This window comes from Euleptes europaea, chromosome 4, assembly GCF_029931775.1.
Source record: "Euleptes europaea isolate rEulEur1 chromosome 4, rEulEur1.hap1, whole genome shotgun sequence".
NCBI lineage: Eukaryota > Metazoa > Chordata > Lepidosauria > Squamata > Sphaerodactylidae > Euleptes > Euleptes europaea.
In genome coordinates this window covers 62,265,729-62,282,656 of record NC_079315.1, presented here as the reverse complement: position 1 = coordinate 62,282,656, position 16,928 = coordinate 62,265,729, and positions in this window count along the sequence as shown.

The following is a 16,928-nucleotide window of genomic DNA, read 5'->3' as shown; positions in this document are numbered from 1 at the left end:
TCTCAATCTCAAATGCCTCTTGGAATTGCTATGTGCTCTGCTGAGGGAAATATAAAGGTTGCCTATATGCTTCCTCACAGTGGGACAAACAGAAGCTACTGGGCGAGGAGGTAAAAATAATTGTACAGGAGTAAATTAGGTAGGGTTGCCCGGTCCCTCTTCCCAATCAGTGGGAGGTTTTTTGGGCGGAGCCTGAGGATGGCGAAGTTTGGGGAGGGGAGGGACTTCAATGCCATAGAGTCCAATTGCCAAAGCATCCATTTTCTCCAGGTGAACTGATCTCTATTGACTGGAGATCAGTTGTAATAGCAGGAGATCTTCTGCTATTACCTGGAGGTTGGCAACCCTAAACTTAGGAGACCCACTAATGGCTTTCTCAGCATCCTGTCTAGTTTGGCCCTTAGTGTTCATGATGTGAATGCACATGCATTAAACACAAGATGCATCTGCTTGTCTTTTCAGACCTTTAAATTGGACTTCTAGAAAATATTGGAAGAACTTAAACTCCAAAGAATGATACTGCTAGCAACTCCCACTGACAAGCATTTAACAAGATATGTCCTCAAGAAACTATCAGGGACAAAATATGGAAACTGTTTTCAGGACAGTTACCAGAAAGTAGAAACCATCTAGTAAATGAGGACAGCTGGAGTACATGAAGTTTGTTTAATAGTTGAAAAAGTACAGTGTAGTAGACTCCACACTATAATATGTGAAGAAGCACTTAAACCCCTTGGTGCCTAGGACTAAAGCAGTTTAAATTGCCTTACCCGCTGCATGGCAACCAATAATAATAGTAAAAGTGATCATTATCTTTTCGTTTTCATGGTGACAGCAACTAAAATATTTCAGAGCGACCTACAAATAGCTACAGGAGGAAAAGAGTCTGGTCTTGAGTCACTACCATTTTTTTTTACGTGATATTTTTTCAAAAATAAAAATTACACTGTTTTTCTTCACTTTTAAGCATTGCCAAGACATGTTTCCAGCGCTGTTGCAATGTTCCATATTTAAGCTGCAGAAACAACAGGCACTGAGAAATTAGTATGAAATGTTGTTTCCCCCTCCTTTAAAAAAATAAGTGTTTCTAGTTTTATGAGGGTCAGAAAGTTCAGATTACAAAATACTATTCAGGATCTCATTAATGCAGATCATGTGGAAATTATAGGAGTGAGATCTGTTCTTTTGAACATGTTTGGACCATTCTTTTTCAAAAATAATAAAAAAAAAGTTTGGTTTTTGCTTTTGTTTTCAGGAAGGGAAATGCCAGAAATACTATACCGTGTACCCTTTCCCACATATCACTTCTGATGACATGAAAGCTCATCAGCATCCATCTGCTGGAAGAGGCTGTCCAACATCTGTTCCGCTACCATGTGGTATGTTTGCAGGAGCAAAAGAAACTAGGAGACAGCTGTCTTGGGTACAGACTTGAAAGAGAAGGGAACAAGGAGCCAGAATGCCTTCAAACTATTTTTTTAATGATTTAGGAAGCTATTTTTGGAAATGCATACAATGTATCTAGGCTCTTATTTATACACTCAGGTATATGAAGAAGAGGAAGAGGAAGAGGAAGAAGAAGAAGAAGAAGAAGAAGAAGAAGAAAGGTTGGTTTTTATATGCTGACTTTCTCTACCACTTAAGGAAGAATCAAACAGGCTTACAATCACCTTCCCTTCCCCTCCCCACAATAGACACCCTGTGAGGTAGGTAGGGCTGAGAGAGATCTAAGAGAGTTGTGACTGGCCCAAGGTCACCCAGCTGGCTTCATGTGGAGGAGTGGGGAAACCAACCCAGTTCACCAGATTAGCGACCGCCGCTCATGTGGAGGAGTGGGGAATCAAAACCAGTTCTCCAGATCAGAGACCACTGCTCCAAACCACTGCTCTTAACCACTACACCATGCTGGCTCTCCAAGAATTGAACAATTGTACCAAGAACTGAACAACTGCACACCCGGGCGGGGGGAATTGGGCCTTCGTTTCTTCAACAGCAGCTTCTCACCCACATAAAGTGTGCGGAGAATTAGGGTATGGAGCCTGAAGATGGCAAAGTTTGGGTAGTGGAGGGACGTCACTAGGATATAATGTCATAGAGTCAGCCTTCCAAAGTGGCCATTTTCTCCAGGTGTACTAATCTCTGTCGTCTGGAGATCAGTTGTAATCCCAGGGGATCTCCAGCCACCACCAGGAGCTTAGCAACCCTACTCACAGGGTTGTTGTGAGGATAAAATGGAGGAAAGGAGAACAATATAAGTCACTTTGGGTCCCTATTGGCAGTTTAAATGAAGTAAATAAAATAAAGCAAAGTTCTTAATACTTCTTTTGGCTTCCTTCCTTCCTTCCTTCCTTCCTTCCTTCCTTCCTTCCTTCCTTCCTTCCTTCCTTCCTTCCTTCCTTCCTTCCTTCCTTCCTTCCTTCCTTCCTTCCTTCCTTCCTTCCTTCCTTCCTGTATATGTATTCCTTCTCTGCTATTTGGGAACTGTGATGTAGGTGTGGGGAGGGGGCAACAGCAATATGTTCCTCAGGCAATCACAAATTGCTCTACGGTTGCCAACCTCCAGGTAGTATCTGGAGATCTCCTGCTATTACAACTGATCTCCAGCCAATAGAGATCAGTTCACCTGGAGAAAATGGCCGCTTTGGCAATTGGACTCTAAGGCATTGAAGTCCCTCCCCTCCCTAAACCCTGTCCTCCTCAGGCTCAGCCCAAAAACCACCTGCTGGTGGTGAAGAGGGACCTGGCCACCCTAAATTGCTCCCTTTCTATCCATATACAGTGAAGACATGCATCAGTGTGCTATCTTCACTGGAGAATTCAGACAGCATAGGGCTTCACTTTTTATTGTGTGTGCTCTTTAGTTTTTATATATTTTCACCTTTAAAATAATGTGTGTCATAACTAAAGAAGATGTTATTATCAGAGATAAATGGATTTTTGTACAGAAACTCTACACCCTACCTGGCTCCTATTTTGAGATTTTAAAAGGAGTATAAGTGAAGCCTATGTCATGTCCTGGCTCTCAACATAGTAATTGATTTCACCACAACCTGCTGAGTTGAAGTCCGTAGTAAAAATAAGTTTCCATTTTCAGTTGAAGCAGAATGTCACATTCCACTGAATTTTGCAAAGTGTTGCTGTATAAAGTCTTTAAGTTCTCCCCTCTCCTTCTAATAACACAATTTGTTTATTGGATAGGTGTTTAATAGAGACAAGGATAAGTTGTGTTTACAGCTAAATAAACAAATAACCCCCAAGCAATTTTGTTTATTCTGGTTATGGTATAACTATCAGCTTTGGCTGGGAATGTTACCTCTTACATTACATCAACTGTAAGTGGATGGTGATTCATAACAAACTAGAAATTAAAGATGCTAATTTGTGTTCCTGTTTACCCTTGGTTGTATTCTTCATTAATCTGTTGAAGTTATTGTACTACTGCTACAGAGATGACATTTTCTTCAGGGCTGCCCAACGTCTTTCATTTCCAGTTTGTCATGAATCACCATCCACTTCAGTGCACTGTTTTGTCCCCGAGGCAAAATTCACAGATCTTTTAAGCAGCTATTGATAAATGTAATGAGTGAAGAGCAACCTAGTTCTTGGTCCTGGCAGAACTTGTGAAAGGTGGTGGTGGAGTAATGGCAATAAGTTCCTGCACACCTTCCTACCCCCCTCACTACTAGCCACTGAGCAGGGAACAGGAAAGGTTCTGCTCACATTCAAATCAGCTGAGGGCCACACTGACCAACAGGGTCTGTTCAGCGGCTCAGCATTTTGGTCAGGGAAGAGCTACAATATGGCCATCTTGAAATCACAAATCAGTAGGGTTGTGCAAAAACATTTTTTGGGTAAATTTCAGGTTCGGGTTTATTGGGCCAGATTTTTTCAGTAAACCCAGAATAAGCCGAATACCCATACCAGTACATTTTGGTATTTGGCTTATTTCTGGGTTTACCGAAAAATTTGGGCCCATTATAGTCTATGGGGATTTTTTCAAAGCTCCTGGGGTAGAGTCCCCAAATTTGCAGCCTGGCTGCAAGGGACTCTCCTTGGATAGTCACCAAAGTTTGGTGAACTTTGAGACAGGGATCCAATTTTATGGGCCCCCAAAGGGGTCGCCCCCATCCTCCAGGCATTTGCAAACCAAGCTGTCCATCGGTTTTTAGGTTCAGAAGTTCAGTGTTGCCGAGGCCTGGTGGGAAAAGTTTATTGACAGGCTGGCGCCTCAAGGTCTGGGGGCTCTGTTTGTATCTGGGGAGCATAGCATGATGTCCATGCAAATTAGCTTCCAAACTGAGGAAAGCATCTTAAATGCAAGAAAAATAAGGTATGGAAAACATTTATTTTGGTGGCAAATGACATCCTGTGAACAGTCCTTTATTATAGTCATCAAAAATCTGATTTCAAGAGATGGTCATGGTGTGGGGAAATGAAGACTCTACTCTGGGTGACCGTCAGTTTTAGAGCAGGTTTCCGGGGGGAGGGGTGATATCAGAGCTAGCCGAAATCTCAACCACGGGGGCTGTCTGTAGGAGTTTCCTTCGGAAGCCTGGTGGTCAGCAGCTGTTGAAGCTGGTTCTTTTTAGTTGAGGGGTATATCCTTCTGGATGGGACTTGGTGAGCCCCATCTTTTTAAAAAAAACCTATGCTTGATTCTGATCAACCCACTGAAAGGTTAGTCAGACCAAGTTGGCTCCGATTACAAGATCCCGACCTCAAAACCAGTCAAAAAAAGAAAGAAAAAGGGGAGAAAGCAGAGTGCCGTACCTCTGAACAAAGGTGAATAGCCGAACCCGAAAAAGCCAAATATCTGTTCAGCTTTTTCAGGAATTGCCTATTCGGCTTCGGGCCGACCCCCATGTTTTGGTGTTCGGTAAACCCAAAGCCCGAAAATTATCGAAATGGCTGATTTCAGGTTTATTTTCAGTTCAGGTTAACGATATGCACAACCTTACAAATCAGTAGTTGAGTGTATGTCTTGATGTACATCATATAGGGTCTAAGGCAGTAAAGTCTGGTTAAGACATTTTCTTGAAGCCATGGGAAGCATCTGCCAATCAGAGCAGATAGTACGGACTGAGATGGACCCATATATTTGCAAAGAAGAATTCCACTCCTTTATATATATATATTCAACACTGGTGCTTGACCAGCCTTTATGCCATATGCTGCCAGGTGAGGAGGTGTCAGCAGGCTTACCCACAACACCAGGACTGACAGGTTGCTTTTTAATATAGAAGGAGAACATAAGAGGAGCTATACCAATTAAGTCCACCACCCTGTTCACATAGTGGCCAACCAGTTGCCTCTAGGAAGCCCACAAGCAGGATGGCTGCAATAGTATCCTCCTGTCCGTGCTCCCAAGCAACTGATATAAAGAGGCATACTACCTCTGGGACTGGAGGAAGTAGATATCCTCCATGACTAATAGTCATCATGACTAGTACCCCTTGATAGCCCCGTCCTCCATGAAGTTGTCTACTCCCTTTTTAAAGCCCTCTAAGTTGGTGGCCATCACCACATCCTGTGGCACGAGTTCCATGATTTAACTATGCATTGTGTGAAGAAATATTTCCTTTTATCTGTCCTGAATCTCCCACCCTTCAGCTTCAGTGGATGACCCCCAGGTTCTAGCATTATGAGAGAGGGGGGGAAGCCTCTCCCTGTCCATTCTCTCAACATCATGCATAATTTTATAGACCTTACTCACCTTTTTTCTAAGCTAAACAGTCTTAAGTGTTTTAACCAGTCCTCATAGGGTAGTGGCTCTAGACCCTGTTCATTTTGGTTGATCTTTTCTGCACCTTTTCTAGTTCTACAAGATCATTTATCAGGTGTGGTGATCAGAACTGTACACAGTATTCCAAGTGTGGTCTCACCATAGATTTGTATAAGGGCAGTATGATAGCAGCAGTTTTATTCTCTATTCCTTTTCTAATGATGGCCAGCATGGAATTTGCCTTTTTCACAGCAGCTGCACCCTGGGCTTGACATTTTCATTGAGCTATCCATTAGTACTCCAAGATCCTTTTCTTGGTCTGTCTCTGCCAGCTCAGATCCCATCAGTGTATATATGAAGCTGGGGCTTTTTGCCCCAATATGCACAGCTTCACACTTGCTCACATTGAATCTCATTTGAAATTTTATTTCTCCAGATCCTTTTGGAGCTCTTCACAATCAGTTTTTGTTTTAACCACCCTAAATAATTTGGTGTCATCTGCAAACTTGGCCACCTCGCTGTTCACCCCCACCTCCAGGTCATTTATGAACAGGTTGAAAAGCATTGGTCATAATTCAGAGAAAGGAGGAGGGGGGAATGGAAACAAAAATTCCTTGCAATTCTGGATTCAGTTATGTGGCCATTGAGATTTTATGAACTAAAGCCTTAGAAACACCAGAGCTCAATAGCATCCTTAAAGAACAGTCAATACAAGCATAAAGCATTGTGTGGTTTAATTTTTTTTTAAATATCCATAGTTTATCAATGGCTTTAAAGTATTTGGCAGCAGTCCTAAGCACACTTCCTAGGAAACAAGTCCCTCAGAACTTAGCAGCATTTGCTTCAGACAAAATATATATTGGATCGAGGTGGTGCTAGTCCATTTTGAGAAGCATCTAGTGATTGCAGCTACTTGATCAGCAACTTTTAAAAAACCAGACATTCATGCAAACATATTTCTACGTAGACCTTCCCCCCCCCATCAAATAGGAAGCAAACAGCCTGGGACCAGATGTTAATCAGCACAAGCATATATTCTAAGATGTAAAGGAACATGGAGAACAAAGCAGAAGTTGTCTGTTCTTTTGTGCTTGTGCCCTCCCCTTGCCCCTGCCCCTCCAACTCAGAATAGCAATGTATATTGTGGGTGTGCTCTTCTTCACTGCAAGGCCCAGGCTAAGCTGCCTCTTCCAGCTGCAAAGAGCATCATCTTAACCATCTTGCTCAGTGCTGTCTACACTGACCAGCAACAGCTCTCTCACACATGAGGATCTAACTATATAATACAGGCTAATAGATGCAACACAACTCCAGTGGATTTCCCCTCCTAATGAAAAGCAGCTTTGAGAGGAGCAGCAGGCTAGGAAAAACGTAGGCACTCGTCTTTCACACTTCACACCACCTTTTGCCAGAATTTTGTTGCATGGCTTTGTGTGTAATTTTGTCCCTCAGGCAAAGGTCCTTCTGAGTCCTGCTGAGTTCTGCTGCCTTTTAACTGGAAATAACAGGAACTCGATACTACATACAAAATATGTATTCTGCTGAGCTACAGACCTCAGTGGCTTGGTATGGAGCACGAACCGCTGTAGCTCTAAAGATATAAGCAGATACGCCAGCCATTTGGGAACCTAAGTCTTGGATACCACCACCATCCATGTATCCCTATGGAGTCTTTAACTTGGAAAACTAGTTTTGGATGCAGAGCATTCTCAAAAGCTGCCTTTCAAGTCAAAGTAGACAACTTTCCGTAATCCACCAGGGAGTTGTCCTGCTTAGAGAGATAAAGAAGCTCAGCTTAAATGAATGGGAGTGGTACAAGAGCTCAGGATCTAAAGGAATTTTGAAAATTCAGCTTACTTTAAAGTGGTCGTGGGTTGTATTGCGGGTGTATCTGGACTGTATTGTGTTCAGGGGATAGGTCAGTGTGGTGTTGTGATTACAGGGGGCTTTTCTCACATGGGTTTTTGTTGTTGTTTCAGGCCCCATACTGCTTTGGTTTATCCCCTGATTTCTAAATGCCTTTTTGTGTCTTTAGTTTTCACTTCAACCCCCCCTCCCCAATGCGTTTTTTCCTAGTTCTTCTGAGACCACTTTTACCCAAAACTTTTTCTGGTAGCTGATTTTGAGTAGCCTTTTCCCTCATGCATAATGTTTCTATTGGTTTTCTTTGTCCCACCTACTCCCACTCATCTTCAACCCACTTTTTGATGACTGGACTGTTGATGTAGTGATATTTTAGCATGTTTATTTTAAAAAATGCAGCAATGATATCTATATAAGCATGCACAAAAATTAAAATGGGAGTGCTGTGATGCTACCGATGACAACAGCACCTTCCTTTGGAAATCCTGATTATTTAAGACACATACAGAAGACAATAAACTGACTTCACAACTGTGAATATGCAGAAGGAGGGCAGACATGCAGAAGAACCATTCCCAAACTGATTCCAACTGCCAAGAAAATCAGGAGTAAGTTGAGGAAAAGCCCAGGGTCAAATGGGAAACCTGGGTTCAAATCTCCACTCTGCCATGAAGCTAAGAGTACATGCCATGAAGCCCGACAGTACAGGGTCATTATGTGGATTAAATGGAGGAGGGGAGAAGCATGGAAGCCACCCTGAGCCCTTTGGCGGAAGCGTGGGTTAAAAATGTTCATCGCTGTTCATTGACCACTGGTTCTGTTCTTCTTGGAGGTATGATTGTTTTGACATAAGCTGAGGTCTTTAAAGCCACCTTTCATGTATATAAACCACAATGTCCTTCCAGCTCTAGCTCTCTCGAGTGGTTTCTTGAGAAGAAGAAATGAAGAGCAAAAACCAATGTAAGGCGATTCCTAGGCAAATCTTTCTGTAGACACAGACACATTGTTAAAAAAGCACCACAAGTAATACAGAAAATGGGGTTTGCACTAGGAGGTTTCCTCAGAATTTCTTAAAGAAAATCTAGGTGGTCCCAAGTTCTGAGAAAAACTAATCTTAAGCTAAGGAACACAACTTTGTATCCATGTACTTCTCCTCCTGTGACATGTAGTTAGTTTCTGTGGTGGTTTTGGGGAATGATTCCTTCAAACTCCGGACTTCTTCACATGCCTATAACACAAAAGAGCCCAAATAAGCAAGGCAACATGCTGTTTGAATTCTTTTCCAAATGACTTTGACAACTGTAATAAATCATTCTTGAAATGTTTTGCAAGTTTCAAAGAACAAACAAACAGAAAGAATTTGCAACCCCTTAATGGGTAAAGTTACCCAATTTACTTATAATAGTGAAATGAGTGAAATGCAATCCCCTGTGTTTTGAAAAGAGGCTTATGTTCTCTGGGATAGTCTCATCATAGACTGCATGTTATTGCTATAATGAATTTGGACAGTTTGTTAGAAAGAGCAATTGGGTTTTGATCACTTTACCCACAAGTGACATAGGTGCTCCAGCTGCAGCAAAAAACCAGAAAACAAGCAGCAGCGGCGGGGGGAGGGGGGAGGCTAAGCAGATATACAGTCATATTCATGCAGGCTTAAAGGATTATGTGCTCCTGCAAACATTTCTCTCCTTCCCCTGCATTCTTGACCACACAATATGTGTGACAGCTCTTTCAAACATATTAATGTCTTAATATATGACTCATCAAATGCATACTTAAAGCTATTAACTGGTTAAGGAAGCACTTCTATGACACCTAGGAATAAGTTCTATTGGATTCAACAAGACCTACTTCTGAGTAAATATGCATAGAATTATCCCAAGGTCAATCACTGTTTAATTGATTATATATTATTTTGTTATTTGTTTCAAAACCAAGGTTTGGATTAATGTTTTGTCAGAAATTTATAACTACCCCTAGTCTCCCTGCTTCCCCACCACTTGTGCCATAAAGGATATTATTAACCACCATATCCAAAATCAATATGTATAGTATCTTTTAGGAAAGTAGGAATTGTGCATTGTGTCTTATTTACAGTAAATGTTCTTGAGATTTTCAAACCTGAGCAACTAACACAAAGGTTGCTGTTAAAACTTTGACGAATTAATCATGAAACCCATGACTTCACAGTCTCATCAGAACAATCCATGTTAAGTTACCACGAGGATAACCTTAGTCAAACCAGACCCCAGAGACATGGTTGTTTTAACGTATGCACACTTTCAAATATACGTTAATTAGAATATGTACATATGTGCTGTCAAATTGCAACTGATTTATGGTGAGCCCAGCCAGGGGCTTTCAAGGCAAATGAGAAGCAGAAGTGGTTTGCCATTGCCTTCCTCTGTAGAGTCGTCTTTGGAGGTCTCATGTCCAAGGACCAACCCTGCTTATCTTCCAAGATCTGACAAGATGTGATATACCATGCCGCCTTCTCACCCATGAATCTGAATACTATATCCTTAATCCAACTGGGAAGGATGACCTCAGTGTTTAAATGAACTGGGGCTCCACTGATTGATAGCTGGGCCTGCTGCCGGGGTCCTACACATTGTAATTAATTAAATAGATGCAAATAAGTAAATTAGGGATGCCTCTTCCAACTACAGTCCTGCCCCACATTTCTCAAAACTACTTCAAGTAAGCCAGGTTGTTCTGAAGATGTTAACAACATTCAGAGAGGAATAAGGAAGCTTAGTTAGGAAGACAATAGTGTGCTTTCCCTGCCCAGATGAAATTGTATTGGGGAACATATTTAAAAGGAGTACAAAGGGAAGCATCCTTCAGTTGACTTGCAGGCAAACCTACTTCCAGGCAGCTTCCGAACTTTCTTTACTGTAATAGCGAAACTTCAGTCCAGGCAGTCTGGAGCTCTCTTCCCAGCTGAGCCAAGCCCTGGCTGGCCTGCAGTAAACCTTCCACTCAAGCTTGGATTAAACGCAATTTTCAAGAAATTAAATCAATCTCTCTCTCTCTCTCTCTCTCTCTCCTCTCTCTCTCTCTCTCTCTCTTCCCCCCCCCCCCTGACCAGAACAAAGAGCTGACGTGAAGAAGGAGGTTTTTGGTTTTTTTTACATGCAGGAGTATTTCCTATATGAATCACTGAGAACTCTCTCAGCCTACATGGAGGCAGGCAATGGCAAGCCACCTCTGACCCCTCTTGCCTTGAAAACCCTACAGGGTCGCCATAAGTCAGCTGTCACATGATGGTACACACATCTCCTGTAAAACCTAATATGGCACTAGAACCAGTTTCCCTTGCTCTAGGGTTACAAAATTAGTACAGAAACAGGCTGATAACAATATGTAATGACAAACGTATATTGAATCTAACAATGTGCTACCAAGCCAAATTGCATATATACAACAAAGTATTTCTCAGTCCTGGTACAGTAACAATCAATCCGAGGTCGATGTCTTCAAGTGAAGAAGGGATAGAATAGAAAGGGATACGATCGTTTCAATTCTTCCTCAGTCCCGTTTCTGTACAAATATGTATATATTACAATAAACAATCTCTTATAAATGTCCTCTCAAGTGACTTAAACAATATAAATATAGGTATACTTACAAATACTGATTTCAAAATGTACTCATTTCAATATAAGCTTCTGTAGCTTCAAAATTCTCATAGACTTTTAAGCATCACCCTTTTAGGGAGAAAATAGCAACCATGAGTATTTTTTAGTTTATGTATTCCAACATCAGGATATCCATTGAAACAAGGTTGCACAGACAAATTTATAGTTTCCACGTTCCCAAATGGGATGCAGTTACTCCAGCCTAAACCCATTGATTTAAATGGGCTTAGACTGAAGTAACTGTGCATAGGATTGCACTGAAAGTCAGAGAAACCATTGTTTAAGATTTAATGCAGATTAGTTAGCTTTTAATAGGCTCACAGAAATCTGTTGTGTTCACTTTGGATATACTCCTCCAGGGTCCAGAAAGACACACAGACATATAGTCTACACCTACATATAGTCTTAGACAGATGTTCATAACATAGAAATAAACAAGGTCTTGCCCATTTTATTAGCTGTAATTCTGTACTTCATATTGTGATTCCAATTTCTTATAATCCAGATATTGTTTATATCATCTTTTAGATTATACTTTTGTCACATCCACTGTCAGTTTCTATTTGTATTGCATTCTGAACACAGTTATTCCAATTCATGGACTCTTACTGTGTGTGTAAAGTGCTGTCAAGTCGCAGCTGATTTATAGCGACCTCTTTTGGGGTTTTCATGGCAAGAGACTAACAGAGGTGGTTTGCTAGTGCTTGGATGGCCCAGGATAGCTTGATCTTGTCAGATCTCAGAAGCTAAGCAGGGTCAGCCCTGGTTAGTATTTGGATGGGAGACCACCAAGGAATACCAGGATTGCTGTGCAGAGGAAGACTCTTACGAGTTATTATTTATTACCACTACAAGTGCCATTCTAGATCTAGGCATTTTTCTTCACTTGGTCACCAGTGTCCTCATTATTCTGTTGGTTTTGTTGCATGCATATCCCTCTCCCTGCCCAACATCCTTTTGTTTTGGCATTTGCTAAACTCAGCTGAGCTGTTGCCTTCCTGTGATTTCACGCACGTACCAAATGTCATCAAGTTGTGTGAGAGAAGTACTGGAGTACTGGAAGTACTGTTTTGTTTCTTGGCAAGGATAAACAGTTGCAAAATAATTATTCTTCCAGTGGTAGAATGAAACATTTTTTGCAGTTACAAACATCAGTACTACTACTGATAGTATAACACATGTAGTAATTCATCCAAGTTATTAGTGGTGGTTGGTGAACATCACTGGTAACACAAATGTCCTCATATAAACCTCAGTAGTTATAACTATTTAATACCCAAGGCTGCCAACTCATTAAATATAGTGTGTGTGTTAAGTGCCATCAAGTCGCTTCCGACTCATGGCGACCCTATGAATGAAAGTCCTCCAAAACGTCCTATCTTTGACAGCCTTGTTCAGATCTTGCAAATTGAGGGCTGTGGCTTCCTTTATTGAGTCCCATTAAATATTAGCCTTCAGTTAGTCTGACTTTTAACCATTGATACCCTGCTCCTATGTAGAGATAATTTATTTTATGTTGAGACCCCACCTTTCTCCCCAGTGGGCACCTAAAGTAGCTTACATCATTTTCGTCTCCATTTTTAGCCTCATAACAGAAGAAGAGTTGGTTTTTATATGCCGACTTTCTCTACCACTTAAGGGAGAGTCAAACCGGCATACAATCGCCTTCCCTTCCCCTCCCCACAACAGCCACCCTGTGAGGTGGGTGGGGCTGAGAGTGACTTGCCCAAGGTCACCTAGCTGGCTTCATGTGTAGGAGTGGGGAAACAAATCCAGTTCAGCAGATTAGCCTCCACCCCTCATGTGGAGGAGTGGAGAATCAATCCCAGTTCTCCAGATCAGAGTCCACCGCTCCAAACCACCGCTCTTAACCACTACACCACGCTGGCTCTCAACAACCCTGTGAAGTAGGTTAGGCAGAGGCCTTGATTGGCCCAAGGTGACCTAGCAAGCTTTCCTGGCAGGGATTCAAACTTGGATTTCCCAGATCTTAGTCTGACACTTTAACTACTACACCACCTTAGCTCTCACACCTAAGCACACTCATTTCCACATGTTTAACTGCATAGCATTTAGTTGCCAACTGATCAATTGAAACTAAATTCAATTACGAAGTTCCCATGAAGATCGGTTTTGAAAGATTCCAAAGGACAAGGCAATTTCCTTTAAATGAATATTTAGTGAACCAAAACTACTAGAAGGAAAAGTCATCTTTAATATTTCCTTTTTATATCAGACCTGAATATACAGTATTTCCTAGTACATTACAGACAAGGCCACCTTAAAACAGTAAAAAGTCCATGGCTCATACTTATTGCAGAAAGATAACTGGCATGGAGTTCCTTGTAAGCATTGAGCACTTTATTGCAGGAATATAATTTTAAAGAAAAAAACATATTTCCTGGCTTTATATACAAATTCAAAAGGACAGCCATTTCTAATGGGCACATGTACATTTTTTCGGTTGTGATTTAAGAAAATATTTTGTTTTTATGATTTGTTATTCATCCTACTCCTTTTTGTCATTCTTTTTTGTCCTTACACCCCCATGTTACTAAGAACTAATATTTGGGCCCCTGACTGGCTTTTCCAGGCCCACAATGGCTCCATGCTCCAATGTTGAGCGCCACTTTTCGCGACTATAAATTGGTTTTGGAACTGTTTTAAACTGTTTTATATTGTATGCATATTGTGATTTTATTGTACTAAATATTAATGATGTTAGCCACCCTGAGCCAGGGATGGAGGGTGGAATATAAATTGAAAATAAATAAATAAAATAAAAACACTTTATTGTTCTTTCTTTCCTCCGTGTGGTCTGGGCCAACCTGGCTGGGCTGGCCAGGGGACTAGCATAGGCCGGCTGGGAATCCCCCTCCCGTGTATTGGGAACTCTGACTTTTTCCAAGCTCTTGAAGACTACACGTCCCAAGGTGCACTTTGGGTGGGACAGAGAGATAAGGCAGGGGTTCTGCCCACTGTCCCCCTTCCTGGTAGCAGCAAGGCATTGTCTCAGTTACAGAAACAGCCCCATAATGTTATGTAGTGCAGAAAGTAACCACAGCCAACCTTCTCCCTTCTTTTCCGAAAACGTTAGCACGCAGGAGGGTCACTCTATAAAGTCGAGAAGCAAAAGAATTTCTCCGCACAGCCCCCCACCCCCATTAATTTATAACATTTGCTGCGACGAGATGTGGTGATGACTAGCATAAATGGGCCTTAAACGGGGATTCGGCCAATTCCTGGAGGATGTCAACAGCCAGGATGGCTAAAGAAACCTCCATGTCTAGATAATTCACAGTGGGTCGCCGTGTTCGTCTGTCTGCAGTAGTAGAAAAGGGCCAGAGTCCAGGAGCACCTTAAAGACTATCAAGAATATTTTCTGGTAGGGTGTGAGCTTTCGTGAGCCACAGCTCACTTCTGAAGAGGTGAGCTGTGGCTCACGAAAGCTCATACCCTACCAGAAAATGTTTTTGATTGTCTTTAAGATGCTCCTGGACTCTGGCCCTTTGCTATCCATGTCTAGAGACAGTCTACTTCTCTTTAGGAGGGCAACAGGCCACGACTCTTGGCTTCTTGTGGCCGCCGGGTCTTCAGATGGGCTGTCGGTGTGTGATCCGGCGGGGCTCTTCTTTTGTGAGTTGTTGAGCAGCGGTGATGTCAAAGGGCCCTTCGGGATTGAAAGCCCGCCCCGGAGCAGTGGCATAGCGTGGGGGGTGCAGGGGGGGCCGGCCGCACCGGGCGCAACATCTGGGGGGGCGCGCTCGCACTCGCAGCTCTCTGCCCTGAGGGGCCGGGTCTCCATGGCTGGGGGAGGGGGGGCATACCCCCCCCGTCCCCAGCAGCCGCTCTTCTCCAGAGTCCGCTCCAGCCTCGCCTCGCCCGCCAGGGTCTCAAGGGGAAGCCTCCCCTCCGGCAAAAGGGAGCTTCACCCGACCCGCCACCCCTTTCCTCTCCAGTGGGGACCCAAGACGGCTCACGTCGTTCCCCTCTGCGGCATGTTATCCTCACCCCCACCGGGTGAGGTGGGCCAGGCGGAGAATGCACGCGCTCAGCCGAGACCACCCAACACTCGTGCACGACGCAGCCGGGATTCGACCCCTGCCCCGCCGAGCGTCCACCAAGCCACCCTTCCTGGCGCCGCAGCCAGCCTGGCCGCTTGCTGGCAGGGAGGCAGGCAGGCAGGCAGGCAGGCCCCGCGCCTCCGCGCCAGCCCGGGGGCACGTGCACCCCCCAGCCCCCCGGCCCGCTCACCTGCGCGGCGTCCAGGCGGCTCTTGCTCTTGCTGCGGGGCCAGCAGATGTGGCACAGGGAGGCGAGGCCTGGCCCGGCCCCCTCGCCAAGCACCTGCGCGGCACAGGGAGCGGAGCCGGCCCGGCCCCTGCGCGGCACAGCAGCCCCGCTCCCGCGGGAACGCGCCCTTTCAGCGCAAGGCAGGCCCTTCGGCTTCTGCCGCCGGCCTTTCCTTCCAAGCCAGCCCCTGGAGCACGACCTGCAGCAAGACCCCCTCCCCAAGCCCCAGAAATCAAGCTGCCCTCCCTTCTGCGCCCTCCAGCAAAGCCAAGATTTGAACCCAGACCTCCCAGGCCCCAGTTAGCACAACATGCTCTGCAGGGGACCAGTGCCCCCCCCCCACAGGCCCTCTCCTTGGAAACACATTACAGTCCAGGCGGAGGCTGCGGACACCAGGATGCTCTTCTGAGAAGTGTTTGAAAATAAACTTGTATTTAGATGCATTTTACTTTAATTACATCAGTATTTTCATAAAAAACAATACATGTGCTTAGGGGGTAAGGGTTTCTTTAACTAATCTAGTGGAAGAGACTCCAGTGCTAAAATCCACGGGTTAGGGGGCGCAAATTACTTGCCTTGCCCCGGGTGCTGACAACCCACGCTACGCCACTGCCCCGGAGTCCCTGGTCCCGACGACTCCGGCCATTTCTGCCAGGGAGGTTTGGCCCTGGATCTGCCGCTCTCCGGAGGCACATTTCCCCCATCCGAATTCTTCAAACTCTGCATGGGGGGGGGGATCTTTTTTAAATTCGAGAATCCGGATGGGGGCGAGAGAGAGAGAGAGAGAGAGAGACAGAGAGAGAGAGAGAGAGAGAGAGAGAGAGACAGAGAGACAGAGAGAGAGAGAGAGAGAGAGACAGAGAGAGAGGAGAGAGACAGAGAGAGAGAGAGACAGAGAGAGAGAGAGAGAGAGAGAGAGAGAGAGAGACAGAGACAGAGAGAGAGAGAGACAGAGAGAGAGAGACAGAGAGACAGAGAGAGAGAGAGAGAGAGAGACAGAGACAGAGAGAGAGAGAGACAGAGAGAGAGAGAGAGAGAGAGAGACAGAGAGAGAGGAGAGAGAGAGAGAGAGACAGAGAGACAGAGAGAGAGAGAGACAGAGAGACAGAGAGAGAGAGAGAGACAGAGAGAGAGAGAGAGAGAGAGAGAGAGAGAGAGAGAGAGAGAGACAGAGAGAGAGAGAGAGAGAGAGACAGAGAGAGAGAGACAGAGAGAGAGACAGATCCAGGGCCAAAACTCCCGTGCAGAGGGCGAAAACGCACGGTCGCTTGAGCCTCCTTTCTTCCCTGTTCCAGCCAGGATCCAGCCAGGTGCGTTCGATCCTGGCTGGATCCCGGCTGGAACAGGGAAGAAAGGAGGCTCAAGCGACCGTGCGTTTTCGCCCAGAAATGGCCTCGCTCTCACTGGAT